This window comes from Dama dama, chromosome 7, assembly GCF_033118175.1.
Source record: "Dama dama isolate Ldn47 chromosome 7, ASM3311817v1, whole genome shotgun sequence".
Lineage (NCBI taxonomy): Eukaryota > Metazoa > Chordata > Mammalia > Artiodactyla > Cervidae > Dama > Dama dama.
In genome coordinates this window covers 33,032,047-33,059,956 of record NC_083687.1, presented here as the reverse complement: position 1 = coordinate 33,059,956, position 27,910 = coordinate 33,032,047, and the positions used below count along the sequence as shown (strand labels likewise).

General features: G+C 40.0%; 1 protein-coding gene and 4 non-coding genes across 5 annotated transcripts in view; 3 read left to right on the top strand and 2 right to left on the bottom strand.

Annotated features, from left to right (window-relative positions):
• Positions 1–401: 401 nt before the first annotated feature.
• TRNAR-ACG (transfer RNA arginine (anticodon ACG)) lies at positions 402–474 on the bottom strand. The gene has a single exon. It is a non-coding gene; the product is annotated as a tRNA-Arg (tRNA).
• Positions 475–4,832: 4,358 nt separating this feature from the next.
• Positions 4,833–27,910, bottom strand: part of LOC133059824 (histone H2B type 1-J) — a 36,858-nt gene continuing 13,780 nt past the window's right edge. The window contains exon 2 of the mRNA XM_061147419.1: positions 4,833–4,899. The gene's annotated coding sequence lies outside the window, so the exon portion shown is untranslated. The remainder of the gene's footprint in view (positions 4,900–27,910) is intronic.
• On the top strand, positions 11,943–12,036 carry TRNAI-UAU (transfer RNA isoleucine (anticodon UAU)). The gene is made up of 2 exons: positions 11,943–11,980; positions 12,001–12,036. It is a non-coding gene; the product is annotated as a tRNA-Ile (tRNA).
• TRNAS-GCU (transfer RNA serine (anticodon GCU)) lies at positions 17,517–17,598 on the top strand. Its single transcript has one exon. It is a non-coding gene; the product is annotated as a tRNA-Ser (tRNA).
• TRNAP-CGG (transfer RNA proline (anticodon CGG)) lies at positions 25,005–25,076 on the top strand. The gene has a single exon. It is a non-coding gene; the product is annotated as a tRNA-Pro (tRNA).

Genomic DNA, 27,910 nt, shown 5'->3' with positions numbered 1-27,910 from the left:
CCTGACCGCTGATTCCCACGCGTTCTGCCCTCCTTACTTACGGTTCTCTCCTTTGTTGTTTATGACATCGCTGTTGTTTGTTTCGGTGTGCACACGGACACCTGAACGTTGGAGAAATGTTAGCAGGATTCGTCGAGGATTCTATTCTCTAGAAAGCACTACATTCTCAAGAGGCAAGTGTTCTCAAAAGGGAGAGTTTTCCATGCAACAGGCGATAGTACAAAAGACATTAGTTGATGTGCAAAATTCCTCTTATTCTTTTGTGTATCTTTTCTAGCCCCACCCTGGTTATCTTCCCTCCATTCTTTGTGATGATCAAACAAGTAACAATAAAGGTTTTAAGAGTGGGTTGTGAGTAAGACACCACCCTACCATCCCCCTAAAGCAGAGGGAAGTGACCTCGAGCCAGCCAGGAGTCGAACCTGGAATCTTCTGATCCGTAGTCAGACGCGTTATCCATTGCGCCACTGGCCCTATTGGTATAGATGCTCTTTAAACCATCATTAATTGGCCTTTAAGAAGTACATTCGCTCTTCTTTTGATTTGTCTGCTCTCTACTTTCCCAGATGAGAGGACATAAAGATTTATAGTCTACCTTGAAGCCTCATTATAGCAATAACCTGCCAGCCTAAAGTCCTTGACCTCATGGTGAAGGGCCTGGGAGGAGCAAATGATGGAGTTCTTAGGATTTTGCTGATGAGAACGGAAGGAAACCATGAAACGGACCAGAGTAAACAAACAAAATAACAGAAATACTCGGAAACCTAATCGAGTTCTTAATTCTTCCCCCGTTTGGATGGTGTTCTTTCCTTGTACGTCTAGGGTGCAGAGCACACTCCTCTTTTCAGCATTTATCACACTGTTGTGAACAGCTGTTTGCTCAGTGGTCCTCCCCACTCAATTTTATATTCTTAAGGCCAGCATGCTCCGTATTTACAATGACTAAATTTACATTAAAAGTCTGCATGCGTGAATGACGAGTTGAGAAAAACGCCTGTAAGCATCAGGAAAACAGTTTATGGTACAGGTTAGGCATCATAAGTCTGTGATTCCATGCTATCTCAATCCAGATGTTTTAGTGGAAGAGCAAAGGCATGCTATGTACAGGAGCAGAATTCTAGTTTCCTGAATATACTTTGAGGCTCATGGTGGCTCTTTATGTACTCAGGGGTGGAGGCTGGGCTTGTGTCCATTAATTCTGAAGCCAGCGACAATCAGACAGTAGGGCTGGGCTGGAGCTAGTGGCTGAGAAGTAGGTCTTCTAAGTGAAGAGAATGCCGAGTCTGCTGATATCAATGAAAAAACTTAGTGAACCAAGGGCACACCAGACCAATATTTTTTAATACCATTTATGTAGCTTGTTTTGAGTTTTTCATAATGCCAGCTATCAGGAGGACTTATAGCACAATTCTTACAGAACTATAAGACATCTAGCCCAAAGATTCCTCCCCAATAAAGGACACTTTCAGTAATAGCTCTACAGTTATTTGAATGACAGCATTCAACTGACTTACAATGGATTTACTATCATACATGACAAGTCAAGAAGGTAGGGAGGCTATGAGCTTCATTAATTCAGTGACTCTATGATGTTATTCAGAACCAAGATTTTTTGAATGACCGAGTCTTTGCATTCTGTCATTCTCACTATATGGATCTTATATACCAGCTGGTTTCCTTGTAGTACCCCTGGCTCTCACAATATCAAGATAAACTCCAGGAAAATAGGCAGACTTGATTGTATCTCTTGTTGAGGACAACTTCTCTTATACATTCCTTAGTGGGTTTCCCCCTCACAATGGCTAGATTTGTATCACATGTTCTTACCTAATCCAAGTACTGCCAAGAATGTGACCACTGTGATCAGTTAGATCAATCATAACCTCCTGCAAAGCCAAGGCAGTATGGAAAAGGTTATGTGAATGAAGTCATGTTTCTGTTCGAGAAGAGGAATAGGGGCTCTGCTGTTGGTGACTGGTGGTGGAACAAACAAGCAATGTTGCTATACCCTACACCATCCCCATATTTGAAATAAAATGAAGTAAGCATTTTTTTTAAGCATGTTCAAGACCTCCATTCCTTACCTTATTAATTCACATTGAGGTAGGAGACAGTGGGCCTCTGGGCCAGACACTTGGTGTTTGTGAAGTGGAGTAAAATGAAGCCTTTGTTCTCACCCAGACACTCCAAGGACAAAGCTGAAATTTGAGCTCTGCTAAAGAGATAAGCTGCCCACTCCTAAGGTCAAGGAAGACTTCCTTGTCTACACACACACACAGGAAGGGCTTCTTGGGGGTCGAAAAGGGAGCAGGCCTCATTTCATAATAAGTGTGGACACACACTCATAGGCCTCTGCGGTGGGATCAATCTTAGAAAAATGTTGCACACACATCTTGGAGAGGATCCATGGACCAGTCAGATGTGAAGAAAGGAGCAAGATAATTGGCCATAGGTAACAGAGACTCAGAATGATTGTCCTATATAAGTGGTTTACATCACCTCCTTACTGAGCTCCTCCACACTCAGGATGCCTGCACTCCTCCCCGGACGTGTATCTGCCTAGCTTCTGAGTTAGATAGAAGCTAGTTTTCTATCTAAGTTAGTCAGTCTTCTATCTAAGCTAGTTAGGTAGAGGCTGTTTTCCTGTGTGCTCTCCCATACATTGTGCTGTGTCTCTAATAATAAACTTTGGACCTGTTTTTACAGTTTTTGTCTCCTTGAAATACTCTTGCTTTCAAACAGGGTCAACAAGCCAGGGCCACTTTGCTTCTAACTTCTAGCCCCCAGTGGTCTAGTGGCTAGAACTTTCAATTTTCATCCAGGTTCCCCAGGTTTAATTTCTGGGCAGGAAACTAAGATCTCTTTTCAGGACTGCTCATTGCTCTCCCTCTGAGATCATTTGGTACCAAAACCTGGGAGTTCAAGGCAAATTTGAACAGGTTTGCAAACTTGCAGGTCTTGTCCGAACTGCTGACTGGAGACTCCCGCCTTTCACTCTCTCTTCCACGCTTGTGATTTTCTTTCACACCTTACTTGCACAGCAAGGTTTCTCTTTTCCTTTTTTACCTAATACTTTAACACCCTCCTGGGGAAGGACTAACTGAACCCTTGTTGCTGCCAAGTCCACTATTGTCAGTATCAACATTAGACATAAATTTCCAGAGCTAACCCTTACAAAAAGCATCTGATATACAGCTTATATTCAGTATTTGTATTTAGAACAAGTACATTAATTGTATATGATTACATGTTGTTGTTCAGTTGCTAAGTCATGTCTGACTCTGTGACCCCCATGGACTGCAGCATGCCAGGCTTCCCTGTCCTTCATTATTACCTGGAGTTTGTTCAAGATCATGTCCTTTGAATCGCTGATGCTATCTAACCATCTCACCCTCCACAGCCCTCTTCTTTTTCCTTCAATCTTTCCCAGCATAAAGGTCTTTTCCAATGAGTTGGCTCTTCACATCAAGTGGCCAAAGTATTGGAGCTTCAGCTTCAGCATCAATCCTTCCAATGAATGTTTAGGGTTTATTTCCTTTAGGGTTGACTGGTCTGATCTCTTTATAGTCCAAGGGACTCTCAAGAGTCTCTCATGATGACATATTGACTTAAAAATCAGAATTGTATAAGTGTGGTTATTAATAATGCCATACATCACAGATCTTAACACGACTGCATAGTAAAATGACACTATAGTTTTTGAATTTAAAGTGTCAGAGGCTAACAAGTGTATAATAGTGTAGAGATCTGAAGCTCAACCTTAAACAGCTCCAGAGCAGGGCAGGAGTCTTAAATTCCTAACTCTGGAAATCAGTAATTTATGCTACCTAAATTTGTCTATAAAAGATATAACACTCACTGATCCCCAGATTTATTTTTGTAGCTTCTTTAACAGGTGACATTTTAAATTTATTTTTTCATCACAATCTCTTCCTTTCCAGCATAAGCATAGTTGAACACTTTCTGTCTTAAAATTTACTATTTTTTTGTATGTTTAAAGTTTTTTCTTTTTAATTTTTATTGGAGTATCATTGATTTACAATGTTGTGTTTGTTTTGGGTGTACAGCAAAATGAATGTTACACATGTAAAAAATTCTACTCTTTTTTTTTTTTTTTAAAGATGCTTTTCCCATATAGTCCATTAGAGAGTACTGAGAAGAATTCTCTGTGCTACACGGCAGGTTCTTATTATTCTCTATTCTTATCACTGTTCATGTAGAAGAAACTTGATATGGAAAAATGAGAGCAGCTTTAGAGAGAGACTCAGCCCTTTACTAGAATATGTGAATTTGGACCAATCACTTAACTTTTCAGTCACCCCATTAGTTTATCTACAAAATGGAGATGATACTTACTTTGCAGGTTTGTGGTGAGGTTAAATTACATAAAGCAGGTCAAGTCCTGGCAACTATTTAGGCTGTCAATAAAAAGTAACCATCCTTGATAGTAATGTCCAACTGTTCCCAATATTCTAAAGCTTAATAACTCCAAAGGCATTTACTGAATATTCATTTACAAAGCAGAATGTGAAACTGGAGGATTCAAAGGTAAAGAATAATCTGAATTCCTCAAAGAACTAACATCAAGTCAGAGAGACATATCTAAATTCATAATTACAACAGGAGAAGTACTACTCCAGAAATAAAAAAGAAAATGTGCCAGCAGCCTGAAAGTGTTCATCACACAGTGTGTTCAACTCTTTGTGATCCTAAGCACTGTTGCCCACCAGGCTTCTTTGTCCATGGGATTCTCCAGGCAAGAACACTGGAGTGGGTTGCCGTTTCTTCCTCAAGGGGATCTTCCCGATCCAGGGATGGAAACTGGGTCTCCTGTATCAGTCAGTTTCTTTGCTGAGCCACCAGGGAATTCCCCGCAGAATGGAAGTCCAGCAATTAACTCTGGAAGGGAAGTCAGGAGAAGTTTTTCTTGCTATCACATTTGGCTTTAATCTTGAAGGAGAAACAAACTTGACCTTGTAAAGGAGGAGGAAATAAAAAGCCAGAGTATTCAGTATTTGTATGAGGAGAAGTTACAAAAGGTCTGTTGGAGGAAAGCAGTTTCTTGAGGTAGAACTACAGTTTTAATTGGCATAGGGAAGAGGAACTGGAGGATCAGGACAAGTGGCTGTAAAGACAGCTTGTTGGGGCACACTAGAAGCTTCTAATATACTGGCAATATTATTTTTTTCTAGATATGGTGGTTCATTTCTTATCCTTCCAACTGTACATATTTTGATATTTTTTGCTTATGTGACATGTATGAGATGCATCACAATAAAAAAATTAAAACTTTCCAAAAGATAGATTGGTGCCAATTTATAAATACCTTTATTTAAAATCAAGATAAGAAATTTATCCTGAAGACAGAAGAAGGCGAAATAGGTCTTCAAAGAGAACATTCTCAGCTCTGCGTTTGAGGAAGATCAAATTGGGCAGTACTTGTAGAGGTAGACCGAAGTGCAGGGAGACGCCAAGTATAGACGCACCATGGTCTGGGCAGGAATAACAAAGGCCTGGTCCAGATAACTAGGTGTGAGGAGGGCTCAGAGAGGGGAATGGAGGTTTGGTTGAGGTGGAAGCGACAGGCTTTGATAATTCATTGAAAGTGATGAACAAATGGAATTGGGGATAGTGGATCTGTGGACTTTACTATTTATGGATCAGGAAATTCCATTAATCTTTAATAAATAGTGGGGAAAAAAGTATCTTGAAGGAAATGAGTTCCAATTCCAGTCCTCAACATCTCTCATGTAACCCTAATTATATTAGAACTTTCTGTGAGTCTATGAGCTACCCCTGCATCTTTTCCAATATATTCATTTTATGTTGTTGTTGAGGTAGTTTGGATAAGGTTTTGTTATATGCAAAAACATAGGCCTGAACAATACAAAAGGCCTGAACAATACAGTAGTTATAAGATTCCACTCATAAAATTCCTCAGGGAAATTTTTTTTTTTTTTTTATCAAAACTAAGGCTTCACAGGAGAAAGAGTTTTGTTACTGTTTAGAAAAAAAAATCTATTTCCAGGAGACCAGGAATACCAGTGAGAGGGTTGGGAGGTGGGTGCCTAGGGAATCTTCAAGGTGAGGAGAAGTTTTTTCACTTCAAGTCCCCAGAGCCAAACACGCTCAGCCATCCCCACATCCCAACTGTGTCTTCTCTCTAGTGAAAGATCTGAGTTCCTGGAATCTTAATCCATATCTGAATAATGATTAGTAACAAGTCAATTCTTTCTAGTCTTAGTAATTAAACAAGAGTGTGTGCATAGCTGTGAAGTCTTGAATTACAGGGTAGACATGATTTTTCTTCAGAAATTAGCCTTCTCACCATCACTGACGTTAGGCTAGCCATCTCTCCCCGGTATCCCTTCTGTGACTGAGTTCCCATTGTCCACTGATACTTGCATGGGTTTCACTTGGATTGATTGCACTAAGACACACTGGAGCCAACAATGATGGGTGCTGCACAAACAGAGAATTCCTGAGGAAAGAGTGATCATGTTGAAGATGAAAATGACTATAACTTGATATTTACTATGAAATTTAGTTTTTAAACAGGATTAGCAAATGACAGTATGGTCTAGGACTTAAAGTACCAATCTGTCAACACCAATCTTCACCCCACCCCCCCTTCACTCTACTACAATCTTTCTTATAATTTCTCTCTCCATCTCCAAGACATGGTTCTTACAGTATAGGGGAGAAATGGATTCTATGTCTTCTATAAAGGCAACATTCTAACACTGTAGAGCAGGAGGAGCTGCAATGAGCAAATGAGATATCATTGCACCAAATCCATGTCCGAAAATTAGCAGTACTCAAAGGAAATACTTGAAACCCATAAATATAATTGTTCTGAATTCAGTACCTACCCCCACAAACTCCCTAAGCCCAAAGAACACTCACCAGATAAGAAAAACAGTATGGTGCTGAATATAAGGAGGAAAGAGGGGTAGAGAAAGGTGATTTTCATGTCCTTATAAAGGCTAGTTGTTTTCAAAATATACAGATAATGCAGTAGTAGTGCAAGGAACACACAGATACCTGTTATGCAGAAAAAAAAGGAAGGGGGGGGGCGGACAACAAGCCATCTGGTTAGTTTAATCTATGGCCTTAGGACTAATTTCCAAGACTTAAGTTGTTGCTTTAACTCCCCATACTCTATATTTCTTTCCTTTTGTTGTCATTCCACTTGTTGTCATTGTATTACCTTTGCCCTTAACAGTCCCTCAACAGTTTCTAAGAGGTTATGCCCAATGGAGCACCACCCCAGCCCAGAACCAGAATGATTGAAGGAGTCCTCTTCATTTCATCCCTTACCTATGATGAAGAAGGTGGTTGTGAAGATGAAGTACTGTTTCCGGGTATCAGGAAGGGAATGCGGGAAGGCCAGGAGTATAAAGCTCAGGAAGAAGGAGAGAAGAAGGGCGCTGATCATGAAAATTTGACCAAATATGTAGTAGTCTGAATTAGGGAGGGAGAGGGGAGAAAGGCCAGGAGCTCCCTCTAGGGCCCCCTTCCTTCTGGGTCTGAATCCCCAGAATACTAAAGAAGCAGTGCAGAGACTTTAAGGTAGGAACCAATGGCAACTGGTGGGAAGCTTAGGGATGGAGGGAGAAGTAAGCTACCAAAAGATCTAAAATAGTGGTTCTAGCTGGGCTGGTATCCCTTGAGAGGCCTGGTCCCGTGGCTCATTCTGAAATGAGCCTGTGTTACTGGTGGGCTTATAATTGCTTCCTTCAGGTATGCTGGGGCAGGAAAGGAGGTTGAAAATTCTGGGAAGGGATAGGGTTGAAGCAGGGCCCTCCCTTTCAAGGCCAGAACTTACTTGATTTTGATGGTAGAGCCCAACATTTGATCTCACCACTGCATATTGCAAAGAGAGCACTGAACAAGGATTGGTGTGAGTTTTCTATCTTCACCCAGGTTGAGAGGTTCAAGGCCCACCACAGAAGGGCAGAACCAGTGAAACTGCAGATGAGGATAAGAACTCGGTATGGTTTAACTATCCCACATTTCACACAAAAGGGTGCTGACTGAAAAAAAGGGCAGGGGGAGGCAAATGAGTCAGATGCCCTCAGTTACTTTGGGATTTCTCTCCATTCTGAAACACCCATACAAGCCCTTATAAGTCCAACTTCCTTGCCTTTCATACTCAGGCTTGCAGAGCTCCCCTTCTCATCTCTTAACCAAATCCTCCCCAGGTCACAGACTGACCCTATGTCCCTTACCAGCAAGAACTGACATCTTTCTCCTTTATTCTATATATCGTGTCTAAACCACTTGGACACAACCATCCACAGCTCTGTTTTGTTACTCTGCTTTCCCTGGGTGTCTGGATATTGTGTCTCACCACCTACACTAGAAGTCCCTGGAGAACCACAGCCCTGAATTCTTAATTTCCCATCACGTTTAGCATAGTGCTTTACATGTAGCAGAATCTCAGTGAATATCTGTTAACAGAAAGGAAAAAAAAAAAATGTGCACACCAAATACATTCCCTAGTGATGTCAAGGGAAGTAAAAATTTTCCTATGATCTGCAGTCTCAACATTGCCCTCCATCATCACTCCCCTCAAATCACAGCCCCTTTCCCTTCTTCTCTTACTGTTAAAGATCCGAGGTTACCTTTTCTCTTATTTCTTCTTTTAATATTTCTGTTTCAGTTTTCATCTTTTGATTACATTTTGTTTTCTATAGTACTTTTTAACACTGAGGCCCATCCTAGCCTTCTCTTCAAGAGTAGAACCTTGTGGTCCCTTCCTGTCTCCTCATTGGCAGAAATGTTTAGTGACATCATAAGTATGTGAACTCTATATCCCAACAAAAATGTGAGATCCTATCCTGCTGGCCCTGTTTATTTATTTATTTATTTTAAATATGTCATTTCCCACCTCCTCCACCCAGCAATGTCTTGGTTTTCTTTGGTACACGTGTGCCTCAGAAGTTATGGCTTATGCCCTTAGTTCTGACTTCTAATATAGAATAGGCAGGAACACTATGTCTCTGCACAAGATTAAAGAGTGCTTGATAGAAAATAGGATAATCAGGGAAATAACTGAAAGATGTAAGTGGAAACCAGTTTTGTGTTAAGGGTACAGTGGTTCACACTACACCCTGCAATTCCTTCACCCAAATAATATTAAGACATGCAATACTTTCTGATCTCAACCTTGTTGTCTAACATACCACTTGGCAATGATGGACACTGTGTTTTTTGATAAACGGATTAACAAATAAATGGATAAATGAAAGACAAAACAGAGGGCTGCTAAGAACCTCTGTTTAAAATTTTCTTAAATGGAAGCTCTGGGAAGGCAACGATTTTGTCTATTCTATTCACTTATGGATTCTGGCACAAGGCAGGTGTAAAGTAAATATTTGTTGAATGAATGACTAATCTAGGAACAAAAGGATCATCTTTAGGACAGGGGGTTGGTATATCTGTCAGTTTCTCTCAGTTGAATTTTTGTTGTATGTGTACTACATATTTCTAGAATAAACTAGGGTGTTAGAGTGTGCAACAGTAATATATTTCCAGCTTAGAATTATAGGTTTATGTGTCAATCAGTAGAACTATTAAAAGAAGATAGCATGATAATGCTATTGGTTGAAAAAAGAAGGATTATTCATGAAATCAGAGGAAACAAAGTGAAGATTGCTTTAGACAATCATATGCATGTGGAAATCCAGCCCTGAGACCTAGGAAAAGTAGTCATTGCAAGACAATATCTTTAAGTCTCAAGGTTGGTAGAAGGCCCCATTGAGAAGAGTGCCATATTTTATCCTGAGCTTTGAACTGACCCCAGAAAACAAAGTAGATGGGTAAACAGATTTCTGTTAATGTCAGAAAAGGAGTAAAGAGAAACTATAAATATATTTATCAAGTAAATTATTTACTCTAAACAGTTGTCATTTACTCTCTCCCTTATAGACAACCTCTCAGTCTAAATATTTTAAAAAATTGTTAATTACTCCACATTCACTTGAAGGCACACACTCCCTTAAAGAAGACAACTCTTTGTTTAAAATGTCTTGGAAAAGGAATCAAGTACGAGAAGCTAGAGCCAGAGAAAAGCATTAATGGCTTAGTTGTATTCAACTCTTCCTGACAGCATGGACTATAGTCCACCAGGCTTTTCTGTCCATGGAATTCCCCAGCAACAATACTGGAGTGGGTAACACAGGGTCAAACCCAGGTCTCCCACATTATAAGCAGATTCTTTACCATTTTAGTCACCAGGGAAGCCCCAAGGACAGAGAACCTGGATTCAAATCTTAGTTTTGCCAATTACTTTTTGGCCAAGTCACTTCTTTTAGTAAGAGACTACTGCCAAAGTTGCTGAATGTGATAAAGATATTGCACATACATTAAAAAAAGGAAAAGTGGAATAAAATAAAAAGAATTCTTATCTCGAAGATGTACAGACTGAAGAAGTTAGGGTGAGATGATATGTCTAGGTTTTACTTTAAAATACTTCCACTCCCACCTTCAATCACCTACCCCTGACCCCCCAACAAAAATGGTAGTGGAAAGATAGAGGGAACAAGATTAGTAAAATGTTGATGACTGTAAAATCAATTACATGTGAGTTCATTACCTAATTATGTCAACTTCATTATGTTTGAAAATTTCCATAAGTTTACAAATAGAAATTTGACATCTCAGTCACCTAAAGGGCTAGAAGCTAATTTCTTTTTCTTTAGTAAACAATCTGCTCATATGAGTGAAAATGCTGTCTGCTCTCTATTATATTCAAGTGTATTCACTAATACAGTTTTAAAATTGTATGACTTTTCTGGGTTTCTTACATATAAACTCCACAAGAGATTGACTGTTTTGTTCATTTATACTTATTCTTTTTTTTAATACTTATTCTTTTTTAATCACAGCAAATGATTAGAGAATATCATTTATATATTACTTTAATAAAAAATCTACCTCTGTAGCATTGCTATAGAACTAGATTGAGAAAGTAAATATAAAAGTACTTTAAAAAAAAGAAGTCCTATATAAATTCTACTTCAAACCATCATCATAGTTACTATTGGAAATCTGAATCCTTTGCTCCATCTTTAAACATCATACTAAAATTTGATATTAAGTATTGATCCCTATTAGCTTATTAAGAAAAGTAACTTAAAGTAAAATGAAACAGTTTTTAAAAATCTTAGGACAGTATAAAAATTTACATACCAAGTGGTTTATATTCTTGCCAAAATTTAAAATCTAGCAGCACACAGGCTAGAATGAGTTATCATTGCTTGAAACTATATACTTGGATTCATAACATTTAAAGTCAACTGGGTCACAGCTGACTGATGATACAGATACGTTTTAGAGTCAAATACTGTATTCTTAAGTTATCCAAATATTGCATTTTAAAAAAGTCAAAGACTTTCAACAAGAGGTATACCTTGGGGGTAAACTGTCTTCCAACTCGTGAAAGAAGACTGCCACCTAACTAAAGAGGTAAACGTGCCCTGGAAGCCCACAGGAATTCTGGATGCTCACACACTCTGAGATAGCCCGTAAAGGCTCAGGCTCAGAAGACCCCTCCCCAGGCTCAGACAGGAAACCTTCTTCTGACGCCCTAAGGAAAAGCATCCCGGAGAGAGGCAAATGGAAAGACTCCGGGACCCACTCAGCAGCAGAAGACTCGCCAGCCCTTTCAGCCCCCCGAAGGTCCTCCTCGGAATGCTCGAGGCAGTCAGAGTCTCCCGAGTGTCTGCACTTTTCACAGTTGTGTTGAAAGTATCCACCCTCGTTTCCGCTAACAGAGCACCCTCTGCCCTTCAGGACTGGCGGCTGGGTGAGGTCTGCAGCTGAGCTTTTGTTTTTCCGCTCAGGATGCAGTTGCAGGACTCGGAGACGGTGATGGTGGAGATGCAGGGACTGGGGTGCATAGGCCGTGTATGCGTGACCGGAAGCAAGATGCAAGAGCTCCAGTGGCGCAATCGGTTAGCGCGCGGTACTTATACGGCAGTATGTGTGCGGGTTATGCCGAGGTTGTGAGTTCGATCCTCACCTGGAGCACTGTTTTGCCAGCATCTCTGAGACGCTTTCTGCTCTCCTTTCCTACTACACCATCTTTGATGTGTTTGAATTTGTCCTATAGAGTTTATTCTTACCTGTCCCTTAGCACTGTTCGAACCAAGCAACGATTTTGTTGTGTTGCAGTGCGCTAGCTTCTGTAATTCTTTATCCCCCACCTTGTCTTGTAAAGTGAAAGTCACTTAGTCGTGTCTGACTCTTTGCGACACCAAGGACTGTAGTCCATGAAATTCTCTAGGCCAGAGGGTAGTCTTTCCCTTCTCCAGGGGGTCTTTCCAACCCAGGGATCGAACCCAGGTCTCCCACACTGCAGGCGGATTGCCACAAGGAAAGCCCCCTTGTCTTGTAAGCTGATTTCTAATAAAGAACATCCGCCCCCTCCTTTGGTCTTGTAACCATCATTCTTCAGGTAACCTCTGGCAGGTACTTAGAAATCGATAAATTGTGATCACTCACCTAGAGCCAGAAATCCTGGAATGAGAAGTCAAGTGAGTATTAGGAAGCATCACTATTGAATAAAGCTAGCAGATGTTATGAAATTCCAGTTGAGCTATTTAAAATCTTAAAAGATGATGCTGTGAAAGTGCTGCACTCAATATGCCAGCAAATTTGGAAATCTCAGCAGTGGCCACAGGACTGGAAAAGGTCAGTTTTCATTCCAATCCCAAAGAAAGGCAATCTAAAGAATGCTCAAATTACAACACAGTTGCACTCATCTCACATGCTAGCAAAGCAATGCTCAAAATTTTCCAAGCCAGGCTTCAACAGGACGCGAACCGAGAACTTCCAGATGTTAAAACTGGATTTAGAAAAGGCAGAGGAACCAGAGATCAAATTGCCAACATCTGTTGGGTCAGCAAGAGAATTCCAGAAAAACATCTACTTCTGACTTATTGACTACACCAAAGCCTTTGACTGTGTGGATCACAACAAACTGTGGGAAATTCTTAAAGAGATAGGAATACCAGACCATCTGACCTGCCTCCTGAGAAATCTGTATGCAGCTCAAGAAGCAACATTTAGAACTCGACATGGAACAACAGATTGGTTCCAAATTGGGAAAGGAGTACGTCAAGGCTGTATATTGTCACCCTGCTTATTTAACCTATTTGCAGAATACATCATGTGAAATGCCAGGCTGGATGAAGAACAAGCTGGAATCAAGATTGCTGAGAGCAAAATCAATAACCTCAGATATGCAGATGACACCACCCTTATGGGAGAAAGTGAAGAAGAACTAAAGAACCTCTTGATGAAAGTGAAAAAGGGGAGTGAAAAAAGTTGGCTTAAAGCTCAACGTTCAGAAAACTAAGATCATAGTATCCATTCACATCACTTCATAGCAAATAGATGGGGAAACAATGGAAACAGTGACAGACTTTATTTTCCTGGGCTCCAAAATTAGTGCAGATGGTGACTGCAGCCATGAAATTAAAAGATCCTTGCTCCTTGGAAGAATAGTTATGACCAACCTAGACAGCATATTAAAAAGCAGAGACATCACTTTGCCAACAAAGATCCATCTAGTTAAAGCTGTGGTTTTTCCAGTAGTCATGTATGGATGTGAGACTTGGACTATAAAGAAAGCTGAGCACTGAAGAATTGATGCTTTTGAACTGTGGTGTTGGAGAAGACTCTTGAGAGCCCCTTGGACTGCAAGGAGATCCAATCATCCTAAAGGAAATCAGTTCTGAATATTCATTGGAAGGACTGATGTTGAAGCTGAAACTCCAATACTTTGGCCACTTGATGCGAAGAACTGACTCATTGGAAAAGACCCTGATGCTGGGAAAGATTGAAGGTGGGAGAAGAAGAGGATGGCAGAGGATGAGATGGATGGATGGCATCACTGACTCAATGGACATGAGCTGGAGTAAGCTCCGGGAGTTGGTGATGGACAGGGAAGCTTGGCATGCTGCAGTCCGTGGGGGTCACAAAGAGTTGGACATGACTGAGCAACTGAACTGAACTGAACTGAATTGAACTGAAAATAACTTCCCAGAGGTGAAATAGCAAAATGAATCAGTTGTATTCTGGGTTTTTTTTTTTTTAATTAAGACACTGCCCTCATTAGCTGATCATCTCCCAAAGCCCCTGCCTCCTAATACCATCACCCTGATCATTACATTTTCAACATATGAATTTTAGAGGGACAGAAGTATTCAGACCATAGCATATAGAAAACAAAGTAAATCTATTAATATATATTTTCAAATGCATTTTTTTTAATAAAAAGAAAAATGTAGTCAGAAAATAATGAAAAAGAAATATCAGCTTGAAGTTTATATGATTCTGTCAAGACTCCACTTAGGTTTCAGTTCTAATCCGTAAAAGCTTTTATGATTACAGAGAATAAAATAAATTACACAAGGAATTTTTTTCCACAGCCTTCTTTTTTTCCTCATTAAATGTCATCACTTGCTCTGGATTTGTTCCCCACCACTGTGCTCCTGTCTTGGGTGCTGTAGAATGGTAAGCAACCTAACAGAAAAAAATGAATGTTTTAACGACCTCCCTTAACATACCCAGTTATTCCTGGCTTTGAATCTGCCTCATAAGTGGTTTACCCAAAACTGGAGAAGGCAGGCATTGATCCCACTATCCCTCTCTCAGGCAAAGCTAGTGTTCTGCCATTTGAGCCAATTCTGTCTTCAGCCAATGACAGCAGTTGTCAATTTCATCTCTATATACAATTTTTTTTTTCAGACCCTTCAGGATCCACTGGTGACTGTATGCTCACCAAGGCCAAATTGTATGGATTGGAATTGAGACAGTTCATAAGCAGCCTTGGGCAGGCATCCTGGACTACCAAGCAAAGGAAAGTGAAAAACAGCTAGGCCTGGAAGGTTACTCTTGAAAAGCTCTAGCTCTGTGGTACTTTAACTTCCTGGACCTCTCTTCAGAGGAAGAAGAGGCCCCTGCAGGATAACTGGGTTCATTATTTAGGTCTCTCCGATTGCTCTGTGGTTCTCTTTTGTAATGAGAGCCAGGCCATCACTGAATAGAACAGTTTAGAAACTTCTGCAGATATAAAGAAAAGCAACGCTCCAGCACAGCCTCACAGTCCAGACTTTTCCACATGTGGCTTGTGAAAAAATATGAGCTACTCTCACATATTTTCCCCAAAGAAGATACTTTGATTTTCCTCAGATACATTGTTACCAAATAGAGAATGCAGCCAAAGTGTGACTGGAAGAGGGCAGAGGAGGCTGGTGAGAGAGGGTAGAGGTCTGTCACCAGGGGGTAGGTGGTTGATAGTTGTTAAAGAGTTTTAAGCAGGCTTTATAGTTTGCTCGGGATCCGGGTTTACAGTCCTTGATGTCTGGGTAGACAGTGGGCTGGAGCAGACACGCTGGTTACTTAAGCAGAAGACCTCTGACATCCAGGGGGCATGGCCAGAGAATGAGATAACTCAGTTCGAGGTATTTGAGAGCTAAATCATCATGAGAAGCCTAGTATTGGATACGTAAAGAGGGAAGAAGAGATAAGTGAAAGTGATGAGGAGCGATTATAGACTGAATCTTGATGTTTAAATGCTGGAGAAGAGAGTGATAGAGCAGACTCTTAGGAAGGTAGTAGTCTTGAACTTGCAAGCTTATGCTACTCAAGACTTGCACTTTTGTAGAAATTCACTGAGAATAATTTTGCTTCTTGTTTTAAGCACCAACCATATTATTTTAAACAGTTAAATCTAGAATCATTTCTACTTTGTAGAGTTTTAATGACAGTAGAAAATAAATAGAAACATAGGTAATAGCATCATAAACAAACAAAAACTGTTGTCCTCTCCCCACTGTTGTTCCTGAAAACAGTGGCAGAATTGGCTGATTGAAAATGATTTATTCAACAAATTATACTCTAGAAGTTTTGAAATGAACACTAATAAATATTCTAGTAAGTATTCTTATTGAACAAATGAAAGGATATACAAAATAATACACTGCCTGAGATAAACTTTGCAATAATATGGAAAACCAGTTTGACAACATGTTGATAATTGTTAAAGCATGTGTCAAGCATACTTGAGACACTTAACTCTTTCCTATTCTCTTAATAATTTCTTTTGGGACTTTAATTAGATATATGGTAGAACTTCTCTCCTAAACAATCTTTCTTATCCCTCTTCCTTCATTTCCAACTATTTGTATCAGTGGATAGTATTTTACATAGTTCCCTCAAATCTTACTTTCAGTTTCCTAATTCTCTCTTCTGCTCTATCTAATAAATCTGTTTGTGTATATGTTTTCAGTGTTTTAAGTTTCAAATTCCTGTTTAATAATTTCAAATACGTGAGTTAGTGTATTACTTTCCCAATGATTCACCACTACTTTCTGAGAAAGCACTATGTATTTTTGACATTTGTTGTTGTTGTTAATTATACTGTTCTTCCTTGTGAAAAGAATATAATAACTCCTTTATCCTTTGCTATCAGAATTGACAACAGGATGAGTCATATGATTGCTTTGCACGCCTTCTTGCCTTTGCTCAGGACCTTTCCTCTCAGCCTGCGACAACCACATTCTTCGCGCCCACTAGAAAACTTGCTGGTCAAGACTCTCCTTCAATATTATCTTCTTTCCCCAGGCATTTATGATCAATCTGATTAGTCAGAATTACTTCCTATTCGTATTCGTTCATCTATCTCTCGTGTTTATTCTTATGAAACAAGGAAGCGGATGGAGCTGAACACTCCCCCCCGAGCCTCCCGCCCCGCCTTTCTTTCTTTGAATTATTTCTCGCTAGTGTTGAGTTTCTTGTTTTCGGTACCAGAACGCCTGGAAAACCTAGTGAAAGTTGGACAAACTCTCCTTAGAAAACACTCAGGTAGTGGAGTGGGGAGGATCAGAATTCGTGGTTCCTCTGATGAGGATGACCGGGGAGAAGAGCCCCGCGAAGCTAATGATTCTTCTCTATGCAGTTTCACCCTAAGCTTTTGAACAACCGTCAATAACACTGAACAGAAATTGAGCCCTAGTCAGATCCATCGTCTAATTTTCCAGACTGTTTTGTTAACCACAAATTAGGAGTCCAAATTCGCCAGCTTCGCCGAGGTCGACTCCAGTGGACCCGGCTCCGGGAACCTTTGCCCCGGGGGACTTCCGGCAGCGCGCTCGAACCCGGGACCAGGCTCCCCTGACAGCAAACTGTGGTTCAGCCCAGGTTCAGTCCCTGCCGGGAAGGAGACAGCCCCAGAAAGGGAGTGAAAGCCCAGGCAACTGTGTTTCTACCACGTCCCCACCACTTTTAATAAGACTCCTGTGAAAGCTAAGCCTGGTTTTTTGTTTTTTCCCCCGTCGCAGCTTTTGCAATTCGGCGCTTTGTCCATTCGCGTGGAAGCTAACCGCCTCTACGTCTCCCAGACGTCTCCAAACCATCTCTTTCCTAAATATCATTCTATCTAGGGTAGACGGTTCCCAAGTATAAACTCTGAAATAAAGCACGCTGAGGAATGCGTACACGACGACGAGGTGGCCGAGTGGTTAAGGCGATGGACTGCTAATCCATTGTGCTTTGCACGCGTGGGTTCGAATCCCACCTTCGTCGGGGGTGTACTTTTGATAGAAGCAACCGGGTGTGTTTTCGAAAGCTTCCTAGCATTTACAGTTGGGTCACGCTCTCTTCAAGTATTTGCTCAGTATTCCGAGTTTGGCCTGATAAAGGCTACCTCCCTCTCCATTTTCTATGAACTCTGTCATATTTCCTCCCCTTTTAAAGTGTGAAAGTTCCTACATTTAAGGCGCTGACTGCTTAAACAGGTTTTGAAGATTATTCCTCAGCTTTAACCAATCCAACCTATTGTTCTCTTGACGTTTAGCAGAGGAGCTTTTGTTTTCAACCAGTTCATAATTAGGAGAATTAATTGGCTAAGGGTTTTGAACTCTATATAGGTTCAGACGGTAAAGAATCCCGATTAGATCCCTGGGGCCGGAAGATCCCCTGGAGAAGAGAATGACAACCCACTCCAGTATTCTTGCTTTGGAAATTCCACGGATGGAGGAGCTGGGAGGGCTGTGGGGTCTCAAAGAGTCGGATACAACTGAGTGACTAACATTTTGAACTCTATGTATCTTTTTAACCAGTAACCAATTTTGTTTCCAAATTTGTTGGAACCTGAGTAAGCCAGGTTCTTTCATACAAAGAACAATCTAGTTCTACAGTGATTTTAGTATATTCATACAACATTAGAGTACAGGGTTCAGTTCAGTCGCTCAGTCGTGTCTAACTCTTTGCAGCCCCATGGATTGCAGCATGCCAGACTTTCTTGTCCATCACCAACTCCTGGAGCTTGCTCAAACATGAGTTGATGATGCCATCTAACCATCTCATCCTCTGTCGTCTCCTTCTCCTCCTGCCTTCAATCTTGCCCAGCATAGGGGTCTTTTCCAATGAGTCAGTTCTTTGCATCAGGTGACCAAAGTATTGGAGCATCAACTTTAACATCAGTCCTTCCAATGAATATTCAGAACTGATTTTCTTTAGGATTTACTGGTTTGATCTCCTTGCTGTCCAAGGGATTTTTCAAGAGTCTTCTCCAACACCATAGTTCAAAAGAATCAATTCTTCAGCGCTCAGTTTTCTTTAAGGTCCAACTCTCCCACCCATACATGACCACTGGAAAAACCATATCTTTGACTAGACAGACCTTTGTTGGTAAGGTAATGTCTCTGCTTTTTAATATGCTTTCTAGTTTGGTCATAACATCTCTTCCAAGGAGCAAGCATCTTTTAATTTCATGGCTGCAGTCACCATCTGCAGTGATTTTGGAGCTCAAGAAGTATAGGGTATGTCTACATAAATGTTTCAAGTCTATCCAGTTAGGAGAATGATTGGAGGTTTTTTCCCTCTTCAAATTTCAAATGGTTTTTTCCTATTACGTTATCTTCTCTTTTCAGATTATTATCTTTTTTTCAAATTATTATCTTTAACATTATTTAGTAAAAATATTTTTTCTAAACTCTTCCTTTTTGGAAAAAAAAAGTAAAAGTAAAAGCATTTTATTGTGGCAATTTTAAAACATGTTGAAAATTAGACATAATATTTTAAAATATCCACAAACTCAACTCATCTCAGATCTTCAAATAATCCCCTCTACTGCCTGGCCCACAGGTCTCCTCCTGGTTTGCTTTTCCGAATTCCTGTCTTTGGAAAACTAAAAAATCATCAGGAAACAAACTTCATAGCAACTTCTCCATATCCCCTCCCTCCCCTGCAGCCTGTGGTTTCCCCCTATCCCCCACCCCATGCCCCCAGTGATTACCATCTACAGACTTCATTAAGCTTGCTTGAAAACACTTAACATTTAGAGTCTTTGGCTATTTATGAAGAAGAGAAAAAGCAACTGCATTAACAGGAAAGGGAATCTATGGATCTTTTAAACCAGCACCAGTGACCTCTTTTGCTGTCTTCTAGACACTGCCTGGAGAATCCCAGGGACAGAGGAGCCTGGTAGGCTGCCATCTATGGGGTCGCACATAGTCGGACATGACTGAAGCGACTTAGCAGCAGCAGCAGCAGCAGACACTGTCTTGGAGAAGGAAATGGCAACCCACTCCAGTATTCTTGCCTAGAGAATCCTGTAGATGGAAAAGCCTGGTGGGCTGCTGTCCATAGGCTTGCACAGAGTCGGAGACGACTGAGGCGACTTAGCAGCAGCAGCAGACACTGTCTATCATGGGGATCCAGTATCCTTCTTCCAACACTGAATGATTTTTCATTATCAATGAATATGGTAGTTTTAAATTATTTTTAAGATGGCCACTTTAGGTTCTCAGATGTTTCTTCCAAATTGTTCCTGACCTTTGGTGGTGAATGGAAGGTATGGCGGGAGTCTGCATGAGTGCTAAGACTCTTCAGTTGTGTCTGACTTTGTGCGACCCTATGGACCATAGCGAGCCAGGCTCCTCTGTCCATGGACTTCTCTAGGCAAGAATACTGGAGTGGGTTATCATTTTCTTCTTCAACAATAAAAATAGGAAACCTGAATCTCTTGGGGAGCTGTGCTGCAGCAACTGCTCATCATCACAGTGCCTCCTACTCATTATTAACCATTTACTATACTTGACTTTGGAATGTTTCCGGGCTCAGCAAATTATGCATTAGGTAGAGGAGAGAAATATTCTTTAGGGCTAAGGAGCCGTGTGTGTGTGTGTGTGTGTTAGTTGCTTAGTCATGTCCTCCTCTTTGTGACCCCATGGACTGTATTCTACCAGGCTCCCTCATCCATGAAATTTTCCAGGCAAGAGAACTGGAATGCGTTGCCATTTCCTTCTCCAAGAAGCCCTTTACCCCTGTTGAAGTCAAAGCTTAGAATGTTGACATCTTGACAACAGTGAGAGTTAGGCTCTGAATACTGGGGCTTGGGGAAATATAAACAGGACCTGGCTGCTGCCGTTCTGCCAGAACACCACCTAATGCTGCACAGAGCTACCAAGGTGAGTATACCTAACAACTATGGATGGGACTGCCTTTGGTTTTGGAAGGGAGGCTATTTGGGGCAGGGCTGGTGAGGAACAGAGAGAAGAGTCTGAGCTCTTTTGTCACTTACGGGAGAGGAAGGTGCCAGATTCAGGTGAAGAATTTCCCAGCTGCCATCCAGAAACATCTGCTTTTTTCTGGTCCATGAGGGAGTTGATCTGCTAGATTTAGATTCTTCAAGGCAGTATCTGAGTTTAACCCATTTTGAAAGTCTCAAACAAGAAAAATGCTTACTAGTGACATATATAGATATAGATAAAGACATAGACATAGACATAGATATACGGGGGCATGCATGCTCAGCTGCTTCAGTTGTGTCCAGCTCTGTGCGACCCTATGGACCATAGCCAGCCAGGCTCCTCTGTCCATGGCACTCTCCAGGCAGGAATACTGGAGTGGGTTGCCAGGGGATCTTTCCGACCCAGTAATTGAACTCAGATATATAGATGGTGATAAATGAAGTCTTTAGGTCAGAATCAGAAGTAAGGCATTACATTACCAAGATTAAGTATTTACAACTTCTGGCAACTCTCTTCTTGATGTTGAACCCATGTTCCTTCATTACAGACTTGAAAAATAATCTCACTAGTGAAGACTTAAACATCACTAGGCTGCCTGGACAGATATCTCACTGAACTTTGGGGTTATGCTGGTTCTGATACAGCAAGGCTCTGCCAAAAAACTTCAGGAGGAGTAAACCATGTTCGCAGATTGCCTTTAGTTGATCCTTAAATGCTAGCTGTAAAAGCCTTGCAAAGGTTTTTGTTTGTTCTTTTAAGAAATACATGTAACTTCTCATCTCTCCCAGTGAGCAGAGTAGACATAAAAGTATCACCTGCCCAGTCCATCTGGTTGTAAATAGCAAACAAAAAAAATCCTCATTCTGAAAACTGCTATGGGTGTCTCGGAGTGGGGTGCCTGTCAAGTAACTACTTAATCAGAAACAGAGAAAGAGAAAATGTAAATTTTTCAGTTTATTGTGTCTCTTGAAAGATGACACGTGTCTTATTGGAGCTGATAACATTAACGGTAACCTTGAAATTCAAATCCACCCATTTATCTTAGGAGAGACTGAGGTCCCTAATAAAGATATCATTCAACATGGGTTGACTTGAATTCTCAGGTCATCAGCTTTTTAAATTCATAGAGAAGAAGAATCTCCTTAAATGTCCCTCCTAATTGTCCCCTAACTTCTTCTGTGTCATTAACACGCACTTTCACAATGATAATTCCATGCCTCATTTGATTATTTATTTATAAACTGTTTATTTAACATTATTTTACAGGCACAAAGCCTGGTGATTTAGATAACAGATGGTGAGTGAGTAAGTTACCCGTGTAGTTTATATATCCAGGCCTCACACTTAAGTGGAGAGTGAAAATCAAGAAGCAACGGCATCACAGTTCAGTGAGTTCAGTGAGAGCTTATTACGCAAGGGAAGTCTAAGCTTGTGGTTTAATCTGTTCAGGCAGCTATAAAAGAATATCATAGACTGGGTAGTTTAAATCACGTGTATGTGGTCATGTGAAACATTCAGAAGGTAATGGTCACAGAATCAGGTGGATTGTGTAATGTGGGAGAGAAATAATGTGCTGGACATGTAGATGTTGGAATCACCACCTTCTATAAATCAACTGAGAGAGCAGAAAAATAACGTGACAAACAGAAAAGGCATGAATTGAAAAGAATGCATAAATAGAACCATGTACTTTTACCCTTCAGTGATCCAGCTGTTCCTTTCCTTTTTAGTAAACCAGACAGAAGCCACAGACATAAAATATGTCATCCTTATATATTTGTTTTTTTTCAAAAGGTTTTCCCTGGGACTGTCCATGAAATTAGAAGATGATTTGGAGTGATCTCATCCAGGGAATAATCTTCCTATTACTGTATCTGGCATTGGAGGGAACTTCTTTTTGTTTGTGGCCATGTATATGTGTCTGTTACAGGAAGACAGGAAAAAACCTGTAGACCTTATTCTTATTCACCTGCCTTTTGCTAACACAATGACATTTTGTACCAAAGGAATCTCAGATATAATATCAGCTTTTCGTTTCAGTAACTCTCCATGTGGTGGTGGTTGTAGAGCTGTGGTGTATCTGGTGAGAGTGGCGTGTGGTCTTTCAGTCTGTACCATCTGTCTCCCAGCATGGTTCAAGTCATCACCAGTCATCCCAGGACTACTTTATGGAGAAAGCTCAAACCACTGACTACATGGCAAATTCTTCCCTATCTCCCCCTCTTCTGGATCCTTAATTTCCTGATAAGCTCTAACTTGCTCTAATTAACATCACAACAGGCAATAGTATGAACAAATCTGGAAATAAACCATATGTTGAGTATTGCTATATGCTACCATCCAGGCAAATAGTTTGGTGGCTTTTCCTCACTATCATGTCTCTGCAGGACATCTTCTTCCAGGTTCTCACGGGCTGGAGCAGTGGGTACATGGCTTTTCATTTGTATAAGCCGCATAAGTATGTCCTCTAATTTCAGAGCTCCAGGTTTCCAAAACACTCCACCCCAGAAATCAGAGCTACTGAAAGTGTTCTCATTCTCATGATCTGTTTCCTTTTCTTGTGTTGGGCAGATTCCATTTTTTCCCTCCTATTTAGGTTTATTCCTGATTAAATAATAACATATTATCAAATATTAAAATATTTCTAACATTTGGCTTTGCTAGTCTCAGCCTCTTCGTGTTGATCAGCAGGAATGTCTACCTAGCTAACTGCTGGTACACTGGAAAACTGGGAAAACTACTTTTTATATTGATTCCTCCAGTAACTAAAGGGAGATTACTTAGTCACTTTTATTTTGCCCAGAAAAAATTCTGTCCAGCATAAATTAGAGGCTAAGACTTGTAATTAAGACAAAGGACACAGTTTTGTGATGTTAGGTTCATTAACAGGACGACTCAATTCATTATTTTAAAGTATTTAAGTTCTGAAAAAGCCTTAAAATATGCATCTGGGAGGTTTGAATTTTTCCCTTTTTACCTCTCACTTTTTATCATCCAATTGTGAAGCTGTGATCTAACACAGTAGGCTGGGGAGAAGAGAAAATTGGGTGCATTTCTTAAAGGATAACCAAAATAAAAATCAAGAAATGCAGAGTGAGAGTGAGGGTGGAAAATAAACCACTTCCTTGTAGTTTCATCCTGTTGTAGTCACTGCCTGTCCCAAGGAATTCATGGAAACTTCAGAGGTGGAAAAAAATTGAGAGTTGTAATCTAGGTGCCTACTTTGCAGACTAGGACTTGAATCCTATATCCTCAGTTTAAAACATTGATGTACTCTTGACCGAACTACAGAAACTCTAAAGTATCTTAGAATTAAAAGATAATAGAATCTGTAGCTGCCATGTGAGTTATTTCATGTCCTTTTGAGGATTAATTCAGGCACTCTGATTACACACAAAACACCAGCCTTTAATGTGCACTTTGTGTAAAATCCCAATTTTTATGCCTTTCAAATATATATTCCATCTTTGCTGATCAAAAGTTTCCTCATACACGGTGTTATGGGGAAAGTAGAAAAACATTAGTAGGAAACTTTATTTAAAAATTGAGTTGATGAACCAGCTTTCAAAGGAGCTAGACTTCAAATTCCTTTCTCTGAATCCTTACTGAAATGCCAAAATTTTCTTCTAAAGCTAAAGATACATACAAGAGGCAGCCAAACTAAGCATTCATCTGCCAGCATTGCCTTTTTTCCAGCGAAGTCTTATGAGAAACTCAGAAAGCAGAGATGCCAATCTATAAAAAATTTGAAGACAGCTGCTTGCACCGAAGAGAAGATCTTTGGGAATCTTTTTCTAAAGTGTTAAATCTTTGAAGGATTCTGTTCTTAGTTCTAACAGAATATAGAGATTTCAAAGTCATAAACAGATGCAAAAACAATGACCTGTGCTTGGGGTACAATACTGGCTTAGGGGTCCACATATTGAAATAATATCTTGACAAAAATGCTTACTTATGACTAAGCAAGTTTTCAAGGGACTTGTCAAAGAAAATGTCAGTTTCCTCTATGAAAGTAAAGTATAGAACTCAAATTATTTGTCACACCACGAAGTACATAATGAAATCTGGAATACATACTTCTTTAGACAAATTGCGAATCAAATCTGAAACTAACAATATTGTGGGTCAATTATATTTCAATTTTAAAAATCTGGTTCAAAACCAGAGTACTTTCTTAATGTGACCTTTATGATATAATCTTGTCAGTTAAGTCATAGATTAGTATACAGGTGGAACTCACTTTGTAGTGGTTACTGTATAACCGACAGGAGGAAGGATGAAAACCTTAGTAACTTGGGCCTAAATTAAAAGGCCATCATAAGACCCCCAAATGTATATTAGTTGCTATTTAAATATAGGGGACTCATACTTGACTTCGTGGGGGGGGGGGGGGGGGGCAAAAAAATTGATTCTAGTTCTTCTTACATTAAACATGGGCAGATGGGTCATGCAAGTGGCTCGTTGGTCTAGGGGTATGATTCTCGCTTCGGGTGCGAGAGGTCCCGGGTTCAAATCCCGGACGAGCCCACTTCCTTTTCCAATAAATAGTGAGGAAAAGTATTTTCTCTAATATTCTTGCAAAAAGATGGGATTTCATTGTATTGACAATGGGATTGTCTTCCGAGCAGCTGGGTACTTAATTCCAGATCCCCTTGATTGGGAGGTATCTGGAGTGTTGATGCTAGTTCGCAGACGCTTCCCCCACAGTTCCTGTTCTCCTGTGGATCTCTTTCCAAAAGTAAAGAACGAAGGCCTTGGGCACCTAGTTTGTGCCTACGTGTGTACGTGCCTACGTACGTACGTGTGCGTACTTGACTGGGTGGGGCGGAGCGGGGAAGTGTGAATTACGGTCCACCAGTACCTGCCTTCCTCTGGTAGAGATGTGGCTTTGCATATCCACTGCTATCTCCGACTTGAGTGATCCTTCTCCCACTGGCAGCAGTTACTGGTACCGCACTGGCTAAAGTAAAAGGCACTCCTAGTTGCTGCCGACGCCACTCCCACTGTAATCAACGCTTGGGATGTAAACCTCTTTCTTTTCCTGCGTTGCACCTTGGAGCTGCACTCCCTGGTCAGAGTTTATTTACCTATTCATTCAACGAATGAATATTCAGTGAATACTACGTGTCTGCCTCTGCTGCATCCCAGGGATGCAGTGAGGGACCAGGAATAAAAAAATTTTTAAAAACCAGCTTTTGTTTCTATGGGATTCAATACCGCAAGTAACTAAAATTTTGCAATTACCTTGCGTCCTAAGAGGGAGTGTAGAATTCCCAGAGCACAACTATCCAGAGCCCACCTGTAGATTTCCGGGGAATATTGCCGGCCACAGTTTGTCCACCGGGAGAGAAAAACCACGAAGAGAAATCACTAACACTTGGAAATTCCAGGGTTTCCCTACCCCAAACCTGGAAACTTGCCATACCTTCTCCTTGACCCCAAGAAACCTCTCAATTTGAAACTGTTGAAAAAGTTCAAGTGAATTGATTAATGAAATTTGGAAGATGAAGAAATAAGATGGAGAGGGAAGGTATTAATCCAGTTACTTTGCTCATGCTAGCTAAATTAAGATATATCCTCAGGATAACCGTCTTAATGTGGTCGAAACTTAGAGTGAACACACACACAAACCACCTCAGTTTCTTCCTTGCTTCTTGATAACCTAGAGACTCACCTGGCCCTGCTCATCTTGGTATTCTGAAATATTATCTCTTTTTTACCTTTCCTTGTTATTTTTTGTCTTTCTTTGATCAATTTTGGGAACACAATAAGTATGAAGGTACACGTTTGGAGAAGGATTTCCTCCAACCTCTGTCCTTTAAGAATTTTCTCAGAATTTAAGAAGTCAGTTTTACATCATCTAAACAGATTTAATAATCCTTTTTCAAGGGATTTTACTATCCCAAGAAGAATGAGTTAAAGATATTGCCTGATAGTAAATAGCAGAGGTAGATCACTTTACAAGTGAAGCCCACAGTCAATAAACTATACTCATAATCCCATTTTCAGTCATTTTTAGGGCCTAATTATATCTGCAGACCAGCAATCAAAGATCACTAGACATCTAAACTGAAGGTCTAACATGAAAGACAAAGATGAACATGAACTAAAAAAACAGAGGAAAATATTATGCAGAGAGGAGAAAGAATATCTGAGGCATGTTATTACATCTATTCTTGTTTTAAAAGAGGCTGCTGTTCAACAAGGTAACTCTTAAGTACAGAAGTCTCAAAGTTGAAATTGTGGGAGTAGACATGAAAAACTTAATAGAATAGTTGAAATAAAATGTAAAGGACTTTTTCCAGAATGTAGAGTAATAATATAAGGGCACACTCCCGCAGTCATGCTCCTTCATATTTACCCAAATGAGCTGAAAATCTACGTCCACAAAAAAACCTGCACATGAATGTTTAAAGCAACTTTATTCATAATTGTCAATACTTGAAAGTAACCAAAATGCCCTTCAATACATTAATGGATAAACAAACTGGGGTACATCAATACAATGGAATATTAGTAATAAGAAGAAATAAACTATCAAGTCATAAAAAGACATGCAGGAAACTTAAAAAACATATTACTAAGTGAAAGAAGCCAATTTGAAAAGGCTGCATGCTGTGTGATTCCAACTATATGACTTCCTGGGAAAAGTAAGATATAGAAACAGTAAAAATACCAGTAGTACTAGGGGATGTATGGATGAAGATGTGGAACACAGGGCAATATAACTATTCTGTAATGATGGATACATGTCATTATACATTTGTCAAACCCAAAGAATGTCTAAAGTGAAGAGTAAACCCTTAACATGAAGAATGTTAATAATAATGTATTAATATTGGTTCATCAGTTGTAACAAATGAACCAAATAATATAAGATGTAAATCATAGGAGAAGCTGTGGGGGACAATAGGAGGTATGTGTGGACTCTGTACTTTTGTATTAATTTTTCTGTACACCTAAAACTGCCTTAAAAATAGAGTCTATTAAAAAATAGAAACAGATTGTAACTAGGAGAGGATAATACTTTTTGGAAAGTAGAGGAAACATCCCAGAGGTTTAAAGTCCAAGTATAAAATATTCTGGGGAAAAAAAGGTAAAGCGAGAGAATACAGAACTCATAAGTGAGAAAATTGACAAAAAAATAAAGTTAATTTCTCAAACTGAAATAGATGATTTTTCCAAACTTAATGATATAATAGAGCTCCCATAACAGTGAATGAAAATAGAAACACACAAAGGCATATCTTTCAGACATTTGAGTACATTGAAGACAAAGAAATCATCTTGAAAGAGAAAAAAACTAATTACAAATGAAACATAGTAATTAGAATGACCTAGTAATTCTCAAAAGCAATACT